This window comes from Pongo abelii, chromosome 4 (genome assembly GCF_028885655.2).
Source record: "Pongo abelii isolate AG06213 chromosome 4, NHGRI_mPonAbe1-v2.0_pri, whole genome shotgun sequence".
Lineage (NCBI taxonomy): Eukaryota > Metazoa > Chordata > Mammalia > Primates > Hominidae > Pongo > Pongo abelii.
Genome location: NC_071989.2, coordinates 154,133,966 through 154,153,958, shown reverse-complemented (window position 1 = coordinate 154,153,958; position 19,993 = coordinate 154,133,966). Strand labels below are relative to the sequence as shown.

At 38.5% G+C, this 19,993-nt stretch overlaps 1 long non-coding RNA gene across 2 annotated transcripts in view; it reads left to right on the top strand.

The window, feature by feature from the left end:
* LOC129059563 (uncharacterized) overlaps nucleotides 1–19,993 on the top strand; it is a 65,537-nt gene that overhangs the window by 7,073 nt on the left and 38,471 nt on the right. For both annotated transcript variants that reach the window (XR_008525538.2, XR_008525537.1), the window contains exon 2: nucleotides 13,886–14,206. This is a non-coding gene — a long non-coding RNA (uncharacterized LOC129059563). The remainder of the gene's footprint in view (nucleotides 1–13,885; nucleotides 14,207–19,993) is intronic.

Genomic DNA, 19,993 nt, shown 5'->3' with positions numbered 1-19,993 from the left:
TCTTTACTCAAATACATGCGTATATAAAATAAGACTTTTTTCTTCAGTTATTTTAAAAACATATTATTTATTGAAACATAACTCACATACCGTAAAATACACCATTTTAAAGTGTACAGCTGAGTGGGTTTTAGTATATTCACAAAGTTGAGCAACCAGCCGTAACTACTGTCTAATTTTCAGACATCTTTATCACCCTCAAAGAAAACTCATGCCTGTTAGTAGTCACTCTCCATTTCCCCCTCTCCCCAGCCTCTGTCAACCATTAATCTACTTTCTGTCACTAGGGATTTGTGTGGGCCAGACATTTCACAGAAATAGAATAAAATAATATGTGGCTTTCTTTAATGTAGCTATGCATGATTTATTAAAATAAGCATTAATGGGATCATGATAAGCATATTTTTCTGATTCTCTTTTCCCTTAGTATTTTTTCCATATCTTCTTATATAGTTTCGTGTACTTATTTTTAATAGCAGTATAGTGCACACAGACTAGATGTATCATACTTTATTCACACATTCCATTATTGACAGGTATATGAGTTGTGTCCGTCAGTATCAACAATCAACTTTGTGTTCATACATATAGTGTGCAGGTGCAAGTGCCTTGTCCAGAAGAGAAAATAGAACAAAATGGAAATAATAGGACACACTCTAAAAAGTTATAGTGCAGATAAAACAAGACAATACCAGTGCTGAGAGCAATGCCAGGCACATAGCAAACTCTCAATAAATGCTAGCTGTTATTACTATTACAAAAATATTCAGATCTTCAGTAGCATAGAAAATGGTTATAATATAATAGTAAGTGTAAAAATCAAGCCAGTAAAATAGCATATATACTTTGGTTGCAATTGTGTGAAAACTATGTCTGCTTATGAATAAAAACTCAAAGGAAAGATGAATACGTGAAAACTGCTTTGTTATGATGGTATCATAGATTACCTTTTTATGTTTTCAAAATGTCTTTAATGTTATAACAGTATAAAATTAAAAAGAAATATATAGATAGAAGAAATCTTGACTTGCCTTTGAAGATGAGAAAGAGGTTTCTGAGCACCCTCAGACTGGGGCCCCACCCCAAAACAAGGTGGCTCTGATATGGAAGTGTCAAGACATGGTAGCTCACCATGATTTCTTCTCAGTGAAGGATTCCTGGTGGTTTTCTCTTCCTTTATGATAAACATCTTTGCTTTGTCTCCTTGGTTATTCATCGACCAATCCTTTCAGTAGACATTTGTTGAGAGCCCACCATGTGCTGGGCACTGTTTTAGTCGCTACATACACAATGACGAACAAGGCAGGATAGGTTTTGGATTTTATATTCTAACAGAAGACTTACACCAGGGGTGTCCAATCTTTTGGCTTCTCTGGGCCACATTGGAAGAAGAATTGTCTTGGGCTACACATAAAGTACATTAATACTACCAATAGCTGATGAGCTAAAAAAAATCGCCAAAAAAATCTCATAACGTTTTAAGAAAGTTTACAAATTTGAGTTGAGCCACATTCAAAGCCATGCTGGGCCACACGCAGCCAGAGGACCATGGGTTGGACAAGTTTGGTTAGACCTAAACAAATAAATAAACAAGAAAATAGACAATGATACTTTCCATGGAGATAATTAAAATACAATGATGTGATGATATTTTACTTGGTGACTACTCTAGATCGATGGTCAAGAAAGCCTTCCCTGCAGAAGTAACAGTTTATCTACTGAGCCTAAATGACAAGAAGACGCCATCCATGGGACACTCATAGGGAGAAACATTTCTGGAGAGTGACTAGCACCCGCAAAGGCTTTAAGGTGGAAGCCAGTGTGGTGGGTGTGAAGTACAGAAACCAGTGTGGATGGGCAGCGGTGAGTGAAGTGGGAGCAGAATGAGGTCAGAGAAGAAGACAGGCATCCAATCATGTGGGTGGTTGTAAGCTAGGGTGGGAAGTTTGGATTTCATTCTAAGTGGGATGGAAGCATTGGATGATTTTTAAGTAGGAGAGTAACTTGATTGGATTTAAGTTCCAAAAAATTCACTGGCTATTCTGCAGAAAATGGATTTTAGTAAGATTGGAATCAGGGAGATCAGTTAGAAAGTATAGCAATGGTCTAGGGAAGAGGTGTTGGCAGCTCAGATTAGGGTAGTAGAAGTAAAGAGGAGAAATGGCTGTTGGGATTCATTTGAAGACAAGTTAACTAGATTTGCTATTGCATTGATTTTGGGGGATAAAGAAATAAAGGGACTGAAGATAACCTCTAGATTTTTGGCTTGAGTAATTCAGTGAGTGGAGATGCTATTTATTCTGAAGATGACTGAGGAATTCCTGGGGAATGGAAAAGTTCTGTTTTGATAATAAAAAAGTAAACATTTCTATCAGAGATACAAACGGAAATGACAAATAAAGGGTTGATTGTATGAGTGTGGATTTCCAGGAGAGATTTTGAAGTCTTCAATACAGATGTGGTATTTAAATCCATGGCATTGGGAAGGCTCGCCTAGATGGAGTATGTAGATAAAATGGAGAAAGAGGTCCAGGATTAAGTTATCGACATACTCCTAGATGGAGTATGTGTTTAAAATAGAGAAAGAGGCCCAGGATTAGCTGCTGAGTGGTTAGGAATAAGCAGCGGAGCCCAGAAAAAAGACTGAGAGAAGATAATGAAGTAGAAAGAAGAGCAGGAAAGAGGAATGGCACAGAAGCAACAAGAAGAAAGTGCTTCAAGAATGCAGGCGAGTTAACTGTTAAGTGCTTATTGAAAGGCCTGGTAAAATGAAAGGAGAGAAAGGGAGTTTGGATTTGGCAACAAGAAGGAGACTTGTGAAGTTATGACACAGATATTAGAATCAGACAAAATTGGATTTGAATTTGAACTTCAAAGATCGGTTGTAAAGGTTAAATGAGGTAAAATATATGAAATTACTTAGCACTTAAGAGGAACTTAACACATATTATTTCCTGGAAAGGCAGAATTCTTGAAATATGCTAGGGAAGAGGTCCTAGCTTCCTGGTGTTTTGTTTTTGAAGCTCCGGCTTCAAAAACGATTTGATTCTTATTTTGAAAGCAGGGAATAGGGTTTATTGACCTGGAGGGAAGATACTTCAGGGAAGTTACTTCTGTCCAAGAAGGATATTAATACAAGTTTATTCCCTTGGAGTCCCATGGGGAGTTCTTCTTAGCTCTTGTTTGGTTCCTTGGGCATTTGTGCTTGTTAAATCTCGGTCATGAAGTTTCATGCCAATCTGTCACACTTATTTAACTCTAACATAAACAGAGTGGATTGAGGCTAAAAGTGAGTGGTGTTGTGCCTAAAATATTGACCAAACACCGCAGAGGAGCCTATTTCATTACCATATTCATGCTCTCTTCCTGAGGACATCTTGCTGGGAGTTGGGGAGGGGACGAGAGGGTAAAAATAAAGGTTTATTGTTTACAGGTGCAGTCATCAGGAGCTCAGTTCAGTTCTTGTCCCAAAATGTTGGCTGTAGAGTTAGCCAGTTCTTAGTCTGCTATAGACTTTTTTTTTTTTTAGTTTTTGTTTATGTGAAAATGTGCTTATTCCCCATGCATATTTGAAGAACAATTTCACTGAATATAGAACACATATTTGAAGAACAATTTCACGGAATATAGACAGGTTTTCTCCCCCTCTTACAGCACTTTAAAATGTAATTCCATTGTCTTCTGGCATATATATATGTGCCAGAATTACATTTAAATGTAATTACATTTAAAATGTAATTCCATTGTCTTCTGGCATATATATGTGCCAGAAGAACTCTCATACAAGCAAACTCTAAGAATGATATCTGACTTTATATATATATAGTGTGTATATATATATACACACACACATACTAATATATACTTTATATATAGTATATAATATATAAATATATATTATATACTATATACTATATATATTTTATGTATATAAAGCATATATATACTTTAGTGTCTATATATAAAGCATATATATACTTTAGTGTCTATATATAAAGCATATATATACTTTAGTGTCTATATATAAAGCATATATATACTTTAGTGTCTATATATAAAGCATATATATACTTTAGTGTCTATATATAAAGCATATATATACTTTAGTGTCTATATATAAAGCATATATATACTTTAGTGTCTATATATAAAGCATATATATACTTTAGTGTCTATATATAAAGCATATATATACTTTAGTGTCTATATATAAAGCATATATATACTTTAGTGTCTATATATAAAGCATATATATACTTTAGTGTCTATATATAAAGCATATATATACTTTAGTGTCTATATATAAAGCATATATATACTTTAGTGTCTATATATAAAGCATATATATACTTTAGTGTCTATATAAAGCATATATATACTTTAGTGTCTATATATAAAGCATATATATACTTTAGTGTCTATATATAAAGCATATATATACTTTAGTGTATATATATAAAGCATATATATACTTTAGTGTATATATATAAAGCATATATGTACTTTAGTGTATATATATAAAGCATATATGTACTTTGTGTATATATATAAAGTATATATGTACTTTGTGTATACATATAAAGTATATATGTACTTTAGTGTATACATATAAAGTATATATGTACTTTAGTGTATATATATAAAGTATATATATATAAAGCACTTTAAAAATGTAATTCCATTGTCTTCTGGCATATATATATATAGTATATATTGTGTGTGTATATATATATAAAGTATACATATATATAAAGTATACATATATATATATATATAAAGTCAGATATCATTCTTAGAGTTCTCTTGTATGCAATGTTCCCCTTCTCACTTACCACCTTGGCTGCTTTTAAGATTTTTCTCTATATCTTTGGCTTTTAGTAGTTTAACTATAATGTGTCTAGGTATGTTTTTTGTTTTTGTTCAGCTTGTTTAGGGTTAGCTAAGCTTTTTGGATCTGTAGTTGATTTGTCATTAATTTTGGAAGATTGTGATCATTATATTAATTTCTTTTGCTTCAGTCTCTCTGTCTGGAACTCCAGTTATATGTTTGTTAATCTAATATTGTCCCGCAGTTCTATGTTGTTCTTCTCTTCTTTATTTCCCCTCATTCTTTTTTCTGTATGTATTTCAATTTAGACAGTTTCTATTGACCTATCTTTAGCTTGACTGACCTTTTCCTCTGCTTTGATCAGTCTTCTGATAACCCTATCAAATATATTCTTCATCTCTGATATTTCATTTTTCACTTTTCATGTTTCCATTTTTTCATATATGTGTTGAATTTATATATATAAATAATAACTTTCATCTCTGCTGAAATAGCCCACTCTTGTCTACCTTTTCCACTAGATCCTTTGACATATTTGTATTGGCTCTTTCAAATTTACTGTCTTATATTTTCAACATGTGAGCCATATCTGGGTCTGCTTCCATATACTATATTCTCCCTTGATGGGCTACATTTTGTTGCTTTTTCACATGCCTTGTATTTTTTAAAATTGTATGCTGGATATTATATATAAAAGAACAGTAGCAGCTGAAATAAATGCTATTTATCCTTAAAAAAGGGTATTGCTTCTTTGTATGCTAGGCTGCTAGTGTAGAGGGCTGGTCAATCTAATTTATCAGTGGCGTGCTAGTTGATGTTTAACACCTGGATCTTTGGAACGAAAAGAAGTCTTGGCTTACAGCATTTGCTGATTTCTACCCTTGCCAATTTCAAACTATCAACATGATGTCACAGAACAGAGAGTTGGGAGAAGCACAGTAATATATTATTATGTAATATTTCTAATATACAAATACAATAGCTATAACTGCAAGAATATATATAAAATTATAAAATACCTTAAAATCATTAGGAAGTGATGAGTTTTAAGTGTTTATTACCTTCTAAAATGTAATTCATTTATTTAAGTGTATATAATTTAACAGTGCAGGTATTTAACATTGACTCACAAAATTGCTGAACATTTGACAATCAGCTCTTTCAAGTCAGTACATGATGGCTCCAGCACACCAGCGTTAGCTGATTGTATCAGGGCTTTGCTGTTGTTTTAGTTAGATTTAGTTCACCACTGGATTCAAATGATCTGTGGACAGCATCAGGAGTCTCCCTTCAGTAGGGTTTGGGATTTGAGTAGAGGGAATTTCTGGAGATACCTTTGTGTTTTGTAGTGCAGCTACCAGCGTTCTGAACCACTGGAGAGCTCACTTTGCTTTGCAGTCTGGCTGCCAACTTACTGGGTCACTGGGGCGTTCTCCCTGGTCTTCAGTCCTGCCTCTGGCTCTCTGTGCCCCACTGTGCTACCCTGCCTCTGCCTGTCGTAGTGCACTCAGTGAAGCCCAGAGTGCCTGTGAGCAATTTCTCTCAGTCCTCTTGCCCCCGCCCCCCACCCCACCCCACCCCACCCCACCCCACCCAACCCAACCCAACCCACAGCCGTAAGTACTCAGGGACTGGAGTGCATTGGGGGATTCTCTCAGTTCTCCTACTCTGCCCTCAGCCTTCAGCAAACACTACACACTTGCAACTCAGGGAGAGTCTCTCGCAGCTCTCTACTCTGTCCCAAGATTTCCATATAAGCACCCAGTGAAGGTCTGTGGGAGAGACTTGGCAGGTGGCTGCAGATTTGTGGCTGGGGCTCCTGGAGATACTAAGCAGTCATGATAGCGCTCACTTAGCCTTTAACAACTTAAAATGGTTCAGATGGTTCTTCTTATCCAAATCAATGGCAGCTTCCTGCTCATTTCAGCACTTCACCAAGGATGAAAGCAGCCATGGGTATCTTCTCTCCTAGCAGGAGCTCACTATTTTCTGGACTTTGGTTCTTCTGGATTTCTTTGCAACCCAAGATTTTTAATGGCCTCCACAAAACTGCGATTTTGTAGGTCACTGTCCTGTTCTTTTTGTTAGAATGGCAACAACACTCTTCACTTCCTCCTACTTTCTAAGTGAAAATGAAATTTTCTTGATTCAAATTCTAAGCATGATTTTTGTTCTGTTAAATTGTGTACTGGTAGTTAGAAAATTACTTCTAAAAGCGGGCAGATGGTAGACATCGATCTTCTTGAATGCTTGGGTTCAGGAAATTAAAAGGGTTTGAGCTGAGGGTCAAGGGGTGTAAACAAAGATAAGTGAAATTGCAGAGTATAGCTTCATGGTATGTGTGGCAGAGATTACTTATTGTCTATTCTAATATTATCCTCTTAGAAACAGAACCCTGTGTGCTTAGCTGAACGCATGGCCACCTGAAGAAATTATCTGTTCCTCAACCTCCCTTGCAGAGAGGTGCAGCAATGTGTTTAAGCTCTGGTCTGAGTTGTAAGCAGAGATGTCTTATGTCAGCTTCTGGGAAACCTCTGTAAAGAACCTTCTTTTTTATCCCTTATTCATTTCTGCTACTTGGCACGCAGATGAAATGGCGTGAGCCTCAGCGACATTTTGGACCAGGCAGTGATGTTAAGAGTGAGTGTCACTCTTGTAGAACAGTAAGAACAAAAGTGTCTGAGCCCTGGCATCATGGACACTTATGCTATGTCTAGATTGCCTGCCTCCTGACTTCTTTCATGGGGGAGAATAGTTCATTCTCTGTTTTAGCCATAGTTTAGGGGAGAAGAATTCCTCTGACATGAAGCTAAACCTATGTCTGACTGATTTGGTAGGTAAACTAGAATCATGCAATCAGAATCTTAGAGCTAGAAGAATCTTTTAATAGCACTTAATTCCATTTCCTACTTTTTTAAAAAAAGGGAAAAATTGAGGCCCAGAAAGGTTAATTGTTTTCCCAAGGTTAATGACAGTTTGCTTTAGATAGCACTTGGGAAAATATCCCACATAGACCTAGGATTTATTAGTACAGCTATGTAACACAATTTTCTTCTTATAGAAACAAAAGTAGTACTAAAGATAGTAAATATTTTTATACTTATCATATATATAACATATTTATGTATATCAGAGATCAGTAAAATATTGTGCCTTAAGCAAAGTAGACAGTGTCTTGGCACACGTCCAAACCTTCATGGAGGAAAAATTAATAGTACCTACTAATTGCTTGGAAGAAGTTCCTTTGGATTAGAAATCCTCTTCCATCATCCTTTTAGTAAGTATAGATTCTGAAATAGATTGGCAAGAAATTTGTCCCTTTCCCCAAAAAAGCAATTAAAAAAACCCATAATTAGATTTAAATATTAGATCTCGCTTCTCCAGGGACAGAAATTAAATGGGTTGGAATAATCTCTCTTTATTAGAAGAAAACTGGAATTGACCTCCAGAAGTTTTATTGCAAGATCACATTCAATTCCTCCAATATCATCTGCTCCAGTCTCTAAGGGAGTGACCACAGCTTTGGGATCTGGGGCCTTCTGAATGAGGAGCTAAAAATGGGGTTGGCAATCGTTACTATCTACATACTGTTTGAGCATTGTATTTGAAAGAGAATAAGAAGTATGAAAATATTTAGTTTGGTGATTGGCTCCTATCTCTTGATGTTCTAAAATGCCTATCTTGTTATTATTAAAAAATTGAAAAATGGTCTAGCCCAAACAGAGCAGACACACTTCATTTTGTTGTTTTTTTTTTTAAAAATACAGATCAAGGACTAGAACCTGCTTTTTCTTATTCCCATCAGAATGTTCATTCCACCTGATGGAATCCAACAACGCGATTAGCGAAGGCCAGTCTTGCACTTGCATGATGAAGCAGTTCTGATGTATAACTACAGATGGATCTGGAAGCTCCCCCTGCTCCTGCTGTCTCCCACCAATCTCACCAAAGTCAGAAACTCCACAAGTAGAAAACTATTCCTTGGTTTCCATTAAAGTGTAATCACCTGGGGGAGATAGCGCAGAAAGCCACATAATTATTTGCACTTTGAAATGATTGTGGCTATGGGTCCCTTCCTGAGAGAGGTATTGGTGAAGAAGCAAGAAGAAAGGATTAGCTGTAGGTCCCTGGGGAAGGGAAGCTGAGCACTACTGAGATAATCAGTGGGTGGGCTTCGGTAGGGTTTGGTAGGCGGTCCAGGAAAAGACGAAAGAATAGCAACTGTAGGTCTTGCCCTATGCTAGTTTTGCTCAAGGTGGTCTTGCAATCAGGTCTAGGGCTGTCAGCCATGTTTATGCCATAGGATCAGGGCTGAAGCAGCTTTCTCACCCAGGTGCTTGCCACAGCAAAGCTCATGCATCTCACAACCTTTGTGTAGTTTTCTGGCCATATATAGAGGCAGCTGTAGACAGTGTCTTTGATGCCAGCTTGCTGGGGGAATTTTCCACAAAAGCACACGAGGATTTGTCCCACCTGACTGAGAATGCTGTTTTTCTGGATGGATCTCTATTTATGCATGAGGAAACTTGGCACTGGCATAGCGGTAGCTTATTTTTCTTTTTTATTTGGTTTTATTTTGTGCTTCAGAAATAGAACAGATTAAGCATTACTTGCTTTTGAAGGCTCAGCTCTCCCTACAGCGTGACTTCAAATGTTGTTCTCCCCAGGCAAGAATGGGGGAAAACACATCTTCTAGCTTTTGTTAAAAGCAATGCAAATGTAGAGAATAGTTGAGAAAAATTTTCTGTTTAATATATATGTCTTTGAAAATAAATCTTTTTTCCTACAAAAATAATGCTTATTGTAAAGAAATTAGAATAATCAGAAAACATACATACAAGAAAAAACAGTACAATTGGATGACAATTAAAATGATGTAATAAAATTACATTAGAGCTGGAAGGGACCTTAGAAATAATCTAACTCAATAAACTATTTTATTTTATAAATGATCAAACTGGTTCCCAGAGAGGTTAAGCAACTTGCTTAAGGTCACACAGCCAATAATAAGAAGAGTTAGAATCTATCCTTTTTTTTTTTTTGATTAATCATTTTCTTGCTGTACTACTGGTTTTCCAAAATTTATTTTTTCCTTTTTAGTGATGAGACTGTTTCTTTAGGTCAAATATTACTCTGAAGCCCAACATATAAAACAGGGTTGTTCCAGTTGGATGGAAGCAGGTGGGGAGGGGAAGAGCGGGCCTGTTCTCTCTACCCCCAACCACCCCAAGAATGCTTTGGAGACACCCCAATAGCACATCTCAAATTTCCTAGAGCAACATCAGATACATTGAAAAATCATTCCATTATATTATTCAGTCATTTATTTATTCAACAGCTATTTGTTGAGTGTTTGCTATGTGCCAGGCATCTTTTGAGGTGAAAAGAATACAGCTTTGAACAAGGCAAGATTGTGTGGGGTGGGGGCTGAGGTCACGCAGTATGCTGGGTGTCTCCCAGGCTCTGTCTCCTTCTTGTCTGTGGCAGCCTTTTGCATGATCTCCTTGTGGTTTTGGGTATACAGTACTTCATAATTTGAATAGGGACAATACAATGTAAACAATCCTAGGAACTTCCAGATCAGGAAGATTTGGATTTGACTTGATCTGAGTAATTTTTTTTGTCTGTCTTTATTTTGAAAAGATCCAATATTTCTCAGTGTTCATTCAGAGCCTTTTATTTCTCCTCAGCTGGTAGTGGACTTGGTAGTTGCCCTGAGACTAATTTCTATTTCCAGTTGTATCAGAGAGGAGAAAATTGTCAATTCTAAAGGCCACCATTCCAGTACCTTATGGATAAGCTTCTTAAGGAAACTAAACATACTAACTTAACGGAGATTTTTTAAAAAGTCTCATTCCTGGTGGACACACTTAAGGATCCTATACCTTATTCTCTATTGTGGTTTATTATAAGCTTGGAGCTCATAATATAGAAATTACCTTCTTTCCGACATTACTGGCGCACTCAGATTCCAAAGGTCAGCTGAGCCTTTTACAGGTTGGCCACTTGGCCCTTCAATTCCCTTCAGTCCTGACACAAAATCAAGGGGAGAGTGCAGTCACGATCATTGGGGTCACATCCTGACTCTGCCACTCACTGCAACTTGCTTGCTATGGATCCTGGGCAAATTATTTAGCTTCCCTGAGCCTCAGCTTCTTCACCAATATATTAATAAAATGAGTATAAAATCAGAGTAATTGTGGAGATTAAAAGAAAAATAATCGTATCACAGTGGCACAGTGCCTCACCCACAGATGCTTAATACATTTTTTCACGTCCTCATTTCCTTTGAATCTGAAGGACACTTGAGTGACTTAAGGATTGTGTCAAATGCAGATTCAGAATGAGCAGGCCTGAGGATGAGGCCTGAGACACTGTATTTCCAACAGGCTTCCAAGTGTTAACTTGCATGCAAGGTCCTAGGAAAGGATGTTTAGTCACTGTGAAGTCCAGGCATGTGATTGAATCTCGGCTTTGCCAGCTTCCAGGTGGATGATCTTCATTAAGACACTGAGTCTTTCTGAGCCTCATTTCTCAACTGGGGTTACTTATGTTTCATAGGTAACATGAAGACTTAAAATGAGACAACATCTTAGTGGTGCCACAAGTATAACACTGTTATTATTATTGTTATTTTATTTTATATTTCAGTCATATTAGACTGAACAATGCTGACACTGAGAGAGTGAACTGCAGCTATTGGCAGAGTGAGCAAATCTTTCGAACAGCACCTAGCATAGTGCCTAGTGCACAGGAGGTGACGCATAGACATTGAATTGTATTTCCCCTATGAAGTTCATATGGGTGGAGGCTAGATGAAGACCGGGCAGAGCTGCTCCATAGAAATATTCAGGCCGTGGTTAGAGTTTGAGTGGGTGCTCCCTTGAACTCCCTTCTATAAAGGAAAATCAACTATCCATTGATCAACTGGGTCCTAAAAAAAAGGAGTTACACTCATCAATTTTTGTTTCTTTCTTTCTGGAAAACACTGTGGTTCTTATTATAACTGGGGTTCTTATTATAACTTCTGGAATTAGATGCTGAGGTCCTTAGTAAGGTGGTTCTGTGATGATACAGACAGTATTCCTGCTTTGTGCCAGTGGTGTAGTTGTGGCTTCCAGTGCAACTCGGAGCTAGCTTAGCTTGCAGGAAGAATGCTAGAGTTCTGGGGGAACTTGGTGGAGTTGTGCACTCCAACTTTGCCCTTTTCCTGCCTCCTTCTTTGTCTTTCATCTACACTTTATGACTTAACCTTTTTTTTCCCCATTTAGTTAAAAATAATTCCACAAGTAATATATGCCTATGCTACAAAAACAAGAAAATAAGTATCCCTGAAATCCACTACCTTAAGATAAACTTTTTTTCTTTCTAACATTTTTAATCAAAGTTGTGGGGAGTGTGTGTGTGTGTGTGTGTGTGTGTAGGTGCACATGTGTGCATGGGTGGTGTATGGTCCACAGCTAAGATTGGATTTTATACTTCATATTTTTTTGATGGTGAGAAAAAAATCACGAGAAGGATATTATTTGGTGACATGTAAAATTTATATGAAATTCACATTTCAATGTTCATAAATAAAATATTGGAACACAAGCACATCTATTTTGTTTTTGCGTATTATCTATAGCTGCTTCCTCAAAACAACAGTAAAATGGATTAGTTGTGACAGGTATCATATGGCCCACAAAACCTAAAATATTTACTATCTGATTCTTTACCAAAAGTATTTGTTGACCCCTGGTATAAACAATTTCTATTTTGGTAGCCTAACTATTTGCTTATTGATAAACCTCTTTCTATGTCAATAAATATCATCTCCAAAATCATCTTTCTTAGTCTTTCATTAAAAATGGTACTTTTGGCCGGGCAGGTGGCTCATGCCTGTAATCCCAGCACTTTTGGAGGCCGAGGCGGGCAAATCACTAGGTCAGGAGTTCAAGACCAGCCTGGCCAATATGGTCAAACCCCGTCTCTACTAAAAATACAAAAAAAAAAAAAATTAGCTGGGCATAGTAGCAGGCATCTGTAACCCCAGCTATTTGGGAGGCTGAGGCAGAAGAATTGCTTGAACCCAGGTGGTGGAGGTTGCAGTGAGCTGAGATTGCACCATTGCACTCTAGCCTGGGTGACAGAGCAAGACTCCATCTCAAAAAAAAAAAAAAAAGGTACTTTTTGGGTTCAGATTTGTTGTTTTTTGTCAGTTGTTAGAGTGCTTTCCATTTGTAAAGCATTGTTATTTTATTTAATTCTCAGAGCCTCCAAGTGAGTTAGACATTATATGTTCATAAATACTCTTAGCTTGCAAGTAATGGAAACCACCTTGAGTGTCTTAAACAAGAAAATGGAATTGAGAAAGACCGACTTTAAAAATAGGGGATTTGCCCTGCAACCCCTGGGCTCAGCTGGGCTTCTGAAAGGGCCTGGAAGGCAGCCATGACTCTCAGCTCCTTCCTGTGTGTGCTTTTTAATCTCTTTGCACAGCTCATCTGCCTCTGCCTGTCAGTACAAGTGCATCTGGCTGCTAACAGCCCAACTCTCTGTTTTACTGGTCCCACCACTCTGAAGGAGACTATATTCCCTTTCAGGCCCAGTTCTAAATTTTATCTAGGAGGGAAACATAGGTGGCCCAGCTTTCGCCAGATTTCACTCCTGGTCCAGTCAACTGCAGCCATTGTCAAAAATGGCTCCTGCGGAAAACTATTTACAAAATGGCTCCTCTATACACTGGGGGACATTAAGAGGAACAGCTGTGGGTTAGGCAGATATTTCAAAAATTATCTATTTCATTATATTGTTTCCTATTTTACAGAGGAAGAAATTAACCTTAGTGACAAGTGATTCTCAAAGTACTTTGTCAAATATGAATATGCAGACTCCAGATTTCAAGTGTGTTTTGAGTACACTAGACTGTTGCTCATGGATTGCTATGAACTTGGGATGTTACCCCAGTAATACCATATTTGAGCTGCAGATCGTGTTTTGCTCATTTCTTATCTCATTGCTTGGTATATCATTGGAAGTTGGGAATTTCCTCTGTGTCTTTTACTTTGTTTCCAGGTTGCAGCTGGAAGCTGGATGGACAGATGCAAATTTTGGAATTTTCTCCTGGTTGACTGCTGTGCTTAGAGTTTTGATCCATCAGTGGAGGGAAATTGAGTGAAAATGATCCACATGCCAATCTGGGCTGGCATCTCATCGCTTAGCCCAGTGTTTGTCTCACATCTTGTGTGTAATGCCAGCAACTAAATCTCCAAGCTCGATTAGCAATGGTTACAGCCCAGTGAGCTCAAATCCAGAAACCCCCTTGACATGATGTTTCATCAGGGAGAACTATAGCCACAAAACCTGCTTCTGAACCAACCGAGGAAGACACCTCAGGTACTGTGACTCTAATTCTGGGGCAGTTGTTGAATAAAATATGCCATGACTTTATGGATTTATTTTCTCTCTAAGTTGCATGAGTAAAATGAACCATGTGATTTTGTAAAACATAGCTGTGAAAGAGACCTGAAAATTTGAGGCTTGCTGGAAAGAGTTCTTTATGCACTCAGGTGTGGAGGACAGGTGCAGGGGAAATTTGTTGTATGATGCTCCAGTACCCATTCCTTTCTTCTCCTTTTCTCCCTCTAACTATATCTTGAACATCTCTCTTTTCTATATGATTTTGGTGTGGAGTTGATCCGTCACAAAGTTCAAGGATTAGACTGCAATGGACCTAAGCCAATTTATATCTTTCCCTAGCTGCAGTTATTAGTTTGGGCTTAGTCAAATGTCCCATTTCAGGACAATGAAAGGAATCCCAAGACCTGGCTATGTGCTATTGGAACTGACGTTTTCTTTTCCCTGGAGCATTTAGGTTTAGCATGTGTGGTTTGAAACTGGGGCAGCTATTTGGTTGTCATAAGAGTAAAGCTGAAGCTACTGTGTGTATTTGGGGGCATGTCTACCACATGGAATCTGATGATGGAACAATCCCTATGGAAGGGAGAGCTAAGAGACAGAAGGAAGATGAGACATCAAGGGTCTTTGGTAATAATGTCTAAACTGCTGAATCAACAAAGTTCATTTAAAGCCCATCCTGACTCTGAATCAATTGCTTAAGGCATTTCAGCTGAGTTTTAAACAATTTGCATAAAAATTCCTATCTGATACAATTAATATTACTAACTCTCTGCTCTGAATAGATTATGTTTTCTTGGTAATTTGTCTGGCTTCTTCCAAAGACTTAGTATACTTGACACTTGATGGCCAATGGGTGCTGCACAGACCAGTAAATGGTGAATCTAGCTTCCAACTTGGACCCAGCTTTCTGTTTGCATGTCTAGTGTACATTTTTGTCAGGGTTGAGAGTTGAGTAATTGCTTTATTTGATAGTATTTGCCGTGTTTTAATAGAAAGGGAAATAATTATATATCAGTCTGCTAAATGACTTTCTTTCCTCCTTAAGATCTACCTTTAACATTTTTTTCTAATGATTGTGGAACTCAAGCCCACAGAGAAGTGGTATCTTCTCTGACTTTTGGCTGCTGAAGTTTTATTAGGGGTGCCTTGGTAGGTAGGGAGTCTTGATTAGTCTGTATCACTTAAGATAATTCCTTTCCCTATGTGCTCCTTGGCTTAGAAGCAGCCAAATTTTTGTGACCTCATTTTGGCCAATTGATATGAAGCATGAATTGGAAGTCTGCTGGGCATGGGGGTGCTTCAGGCAAGTTTCTTAACTAGTTAGAGAACAGGAGACCTGAATGTCATTGAATTGCTTTACCTCTTGCCTTCTTGTGTGAGATTTTAAGCTAGTTGTCAGAGTTTTTTTCTTTCTTTCTTAATTTATGTCAAAGAAAGCATCCTGATGCATTTTGCTAGGACCACATGAAGTAGGGAATTGTTGATTCCCCCAAGGAGGGATCCAAGAGCCAAAATAAGAAAAAAGAAACAGAGAAAAGAAAAACACATCTAAACCCATCTACTATAGTTCCTTTACTTTTATCTTGACGTCCTATTTCTCTGTGCGTGATTCTACCTTCAGACACAGATGAGACAAGGAGTGGTCTGTGTGATTACTAGATTTGAAGGGCTGTTTTGTGCAAAGTAGTGGTGCTTGTACACCATACTCAGATGATCATAAATTTGCTAGCTCACTCTCATACATACTTATGAAAATATCCTTTTTATAAGTATTTACAGAGGTGGCATTAAAAATACTTAATAAGCATTACAGTAATATGCTAATATATAAATCAAGCTATTAATAAAAACATTAAATATATGTGTGTGTGTGTGTGTGTATATATATATATTTTTTTTCCTGAGACAGAGTTTTGCTCGTTGCCCAGGCTGGAGCGCAATGGCATGATCTCAGCTCACCACAACCTCCATCTCCCAGGTTTAAGCATTTCTTCTGTCTTAGCCTCCCGAGTAGCTGGGATTACAGGCATGTGCCACCACGCCTGGCTAATTTTGTATTTTTAGTAGAGACAGGGTTTCACCACATTAGTCACGCTGGTCTTGAACTCCTGACCTCAGGTGATCTGCCCGCCTTGGCCTCCCAAAGTGCTGGGATTACAGGGGTGAGCCACTGCGCCCGGCCTTCAGTGTATATTTTATAATTCTCTAATCTAAATTATTAAACTGCTTACCAAGTGATACAAGTTGAAATGCACATAGTTCATTAAAAAGATAATGATTTACAGGTCATTTATTGATTTTTAGAAATTGTTGCTGTGATTTGTTGATGGCATAGCTGTCACATGCTAAGTGACAGCTTGTGGTTTGACACAGGGAATTACATCAAACTCCTCCACCAACCTCTTTGCTCATTTGTTGGTCGATAGTCGTTAGGAGACTTGCATTCTCAAAAAGTAGAGAATTTCTTTTTAAAATCAATACTATTGTTCAGGGTCCTGAGACCTTTCTCAGCTTCTGCTGAACTAAGCAATTACATTAATTTTTTTCTAGATTTTATAATGTTGTCTAAAATTTTTATATGGTCAAATTCTCTCTTATCAACTATGCCATGAAAATCATTTACTGGAATGTCATTTTTAATTAAGTTGAAAGTATACTTCGGGTCAAATGAGAGGCAGTGCAGTCAGTGTGACGGTTAAGCATGCTTCCTCTGTTGCCAAGGTGCCTGGGTTTGGATTCAGACTCTGTCACCTACATTTTAAATAATCTCTTTGTTCCTCAATTTCTTAATCTGTGAAATGGGGAGAATCACGGTAATTATAGGACTCTCAAAAAGTACTCTTCTCTCTTGGAATTGCCATCCATAGAGTTGAAGCCTTCGGCCACTGGCCTGAGCCTGCAGTGGCACCTAATATCTCCTGACTTGACCATCTGCTGTCCTCATCCTTCTCTGGTCCTCTCAGAGCCTGGCTCCCAGTGGCTGTAATTTCCACAAGTGGTCACACAGAGATAATTCTATGGCATGCTGGCCTGAGATAGGCAGCCATGGTCTCTGTGGTCCGTATGGCCATGGAGGGGCTTGCTCACCTGGGTGTTAGATGCGCTGCTAAAGGTATTCCCCATACTGCTTTTGCCAGATTAGGACACACTCTGGCAGGTGGAACCGATATTGGTGTTTGTGAGCTACAGTGAATTGGATGCTCCCATATAGTCTGGTAGTGTTCACCCAGGGATCCCCAAGGCTGAGAGGAATACATAGAGGGAGTGTGGCTGGTCCTTGGGGACCCCTGGGAGAAACTGTGGTGGGCAGCAAGGACAGATAATTTTGGGTACTTTGACTGTCTTGGGCATCTCCCAGTAAGAAACGATACCAGCTGCGGGTCCTAGAGGTCCCAGATGTGCCAGTTATTAACCCTTTTGTTGCTAGATTATGGAGAGATTCTGGTGATGTTGGCAGTGGCTATTTATGAAAACTACAGATAATATTTAATATTTTTATAAATGCTTCTACCTTGCTGGTGAAAACCAGCAGCATATCAATCTTCCATGTTGAGAGTGGGGGAGTGGAAAGGGGGATTTAAGAAAGTAAGTTAATATTTTTTTGAGTACATGGATTTGGTAAACTGAGATTCACATATGTCACTGAAGTTGTCCAAGGTCATGCAGTTCATGTGCTGAGGATTGGGGATTTGAATCTAGGTCTGTGGGTCCTAAAATCATTACAGGTTGATGTCTAGAGGAGATGGAAAGTTGGGGATGCTGTTGATGACCAGAAAAACCACTGGGTTTTGATGTCACTTTGGGAATATAGTCTAAATGTCTGTTAGGCTTGCAGAGATTACATTATTCCACTCTAACCATTTTTCCTCACCTATTAAGAGGGAATTAAGTGACCACAGAGAGATATGTGACTGTGCTTATCCATGTCTGTGGTTGCTCTAAAAGTAAAATTGTTTTTCAGTTGGGAAATTTCAGGAAGTTGCAGAATTTATATTCAGCTTTCTGAACTTGGTGTTACATCCCCAGGAAGTTAGTGACCCCTTTGGGACCAGGAAACCAAAAGAAGCGACAAACACCAAACACAGGGTCTGTTTTTGGAATCCCCAAGAATACAAAGAATGGATGGTGATGTTTTCTTTCCAGAAAAGAAATTTGTGCGGCAGCTGTGCTATTAAGGGTAGGGTGAGTGGGTTGCTGGAGAGCTGGAGAGTCTGGGGCCACACTTAGTTTAAATGACAGCTTTTGACATTTCTTCTCTTTGAATTTGGAAATCTTAAAGCAAAATCACATGGCTCTGAAATCAGTTTCTTTTAAAAATACCCTAGTGTCACACAAACTGAAATGGGAAGAAGGCTGTGGTGCAAGGGTTTTCCTATTTCATCAATGTCAATGAGCAGGGAAGAGATGCAAATCATGGGTCAGTGGAAAGCTCTGGCCCTTGGAGTCAGCCTAGGTATGACCCTCAGATTTGTCATTTACCTGGCAAATGGATGGCTCTGCAGTTCTCCTACCCTTAGTCTGCCCATTTGTAAATTGGGATGTGTGTGCGTGTGTGATGTGTGTGTGTACAGAAGTGTAATAATAATACTAATATCCAACTTGCAAATGTTAGGTATTGTATACTGGTCCCAGTTTTCCCAAATCCTCAGCATTCCAACATGTGAACATTGCAGCAAGGCTCCTCTTCCTCAAATAATTCACATAGCTTTGCCCTGCTCCATCTCTGGGTCCCACCTCAGATGTCTCTTACCCCAAGAAGCATTCCCAGTCTTCCAAAAGGAACTGGGTACGCTGTTACTATCTTTCTTAGAACTCTATTCTTCACACATTCTGCTGGTATGGACTGAATGTTTGTGTTTCTCCCAAGATTCTTATGTTGAATTGCTAAACCCCAAGGTGATGATGGTATAAAGAGGTGGGGCTGGCCAGGTGCGGTGGCTGACGCCTGTAATCCCAGCACTTTGGGAGGCTGAGGTGGATGGATCACCTGAGGTCAGGAGTTCGAGACCAGCCTGGCCAACATGGCGAAACCTCGTCTCTACTAAAAATAAAAAAATTAGCTGGGCATGGTGGCGCATGCCTGTAATCCCAGCCACTAGGAGAATCGCTTGAACCCAGGAGGCAGAGGTTACAGTGAGCTGAGATCACACCATTGCACTCCAGCCTGGGCGACAAGAGTGAAACTCCATCTCAAAAAACAAACAAACAAACAAACAAACAGGTGGGGCCTTTGGGAGGTGATTAGATCATTAGAATGAAACTCCTTTGAATGGGATACATGCCATCATAAAAGAAGGCTCGGACAGCTGCATTGCCCCTTCTACCAGGTGAGGACACAGTGAAAAGGCACTGTTCTATGAGCCAGGAAGTGGGCCCTTAACAGACACAAATTGGCTGGCACCTTGATCTTGGACTTCCCAGCCTCCAGCACTGTGAGAAATAAGATTCTGTTGCTTGTAAGCCACCCAGTCATCTCTAGTACTTGTTATAGCAGCCCAAACAGACTAAGACAATTTTGTAATGATATATTTAGTTACTTGTGTTTATTTGAGTTCTCTCTTCTCCTGTAGACTATAAGCTCCAAGATAATAGGGACATAGCTATTCTTAAATCTCATTTAAAAGTTAAAATATCATTGGTGATGAATGTATACTACAGGTAAGGCAATTGGTACCTGACAAATAACCATTCTGTAAACAATAGCATTGCCTGATAGGTCCTCAGTCAAAATTTTCTGAATGAATAAATATATGAGGTTTTATG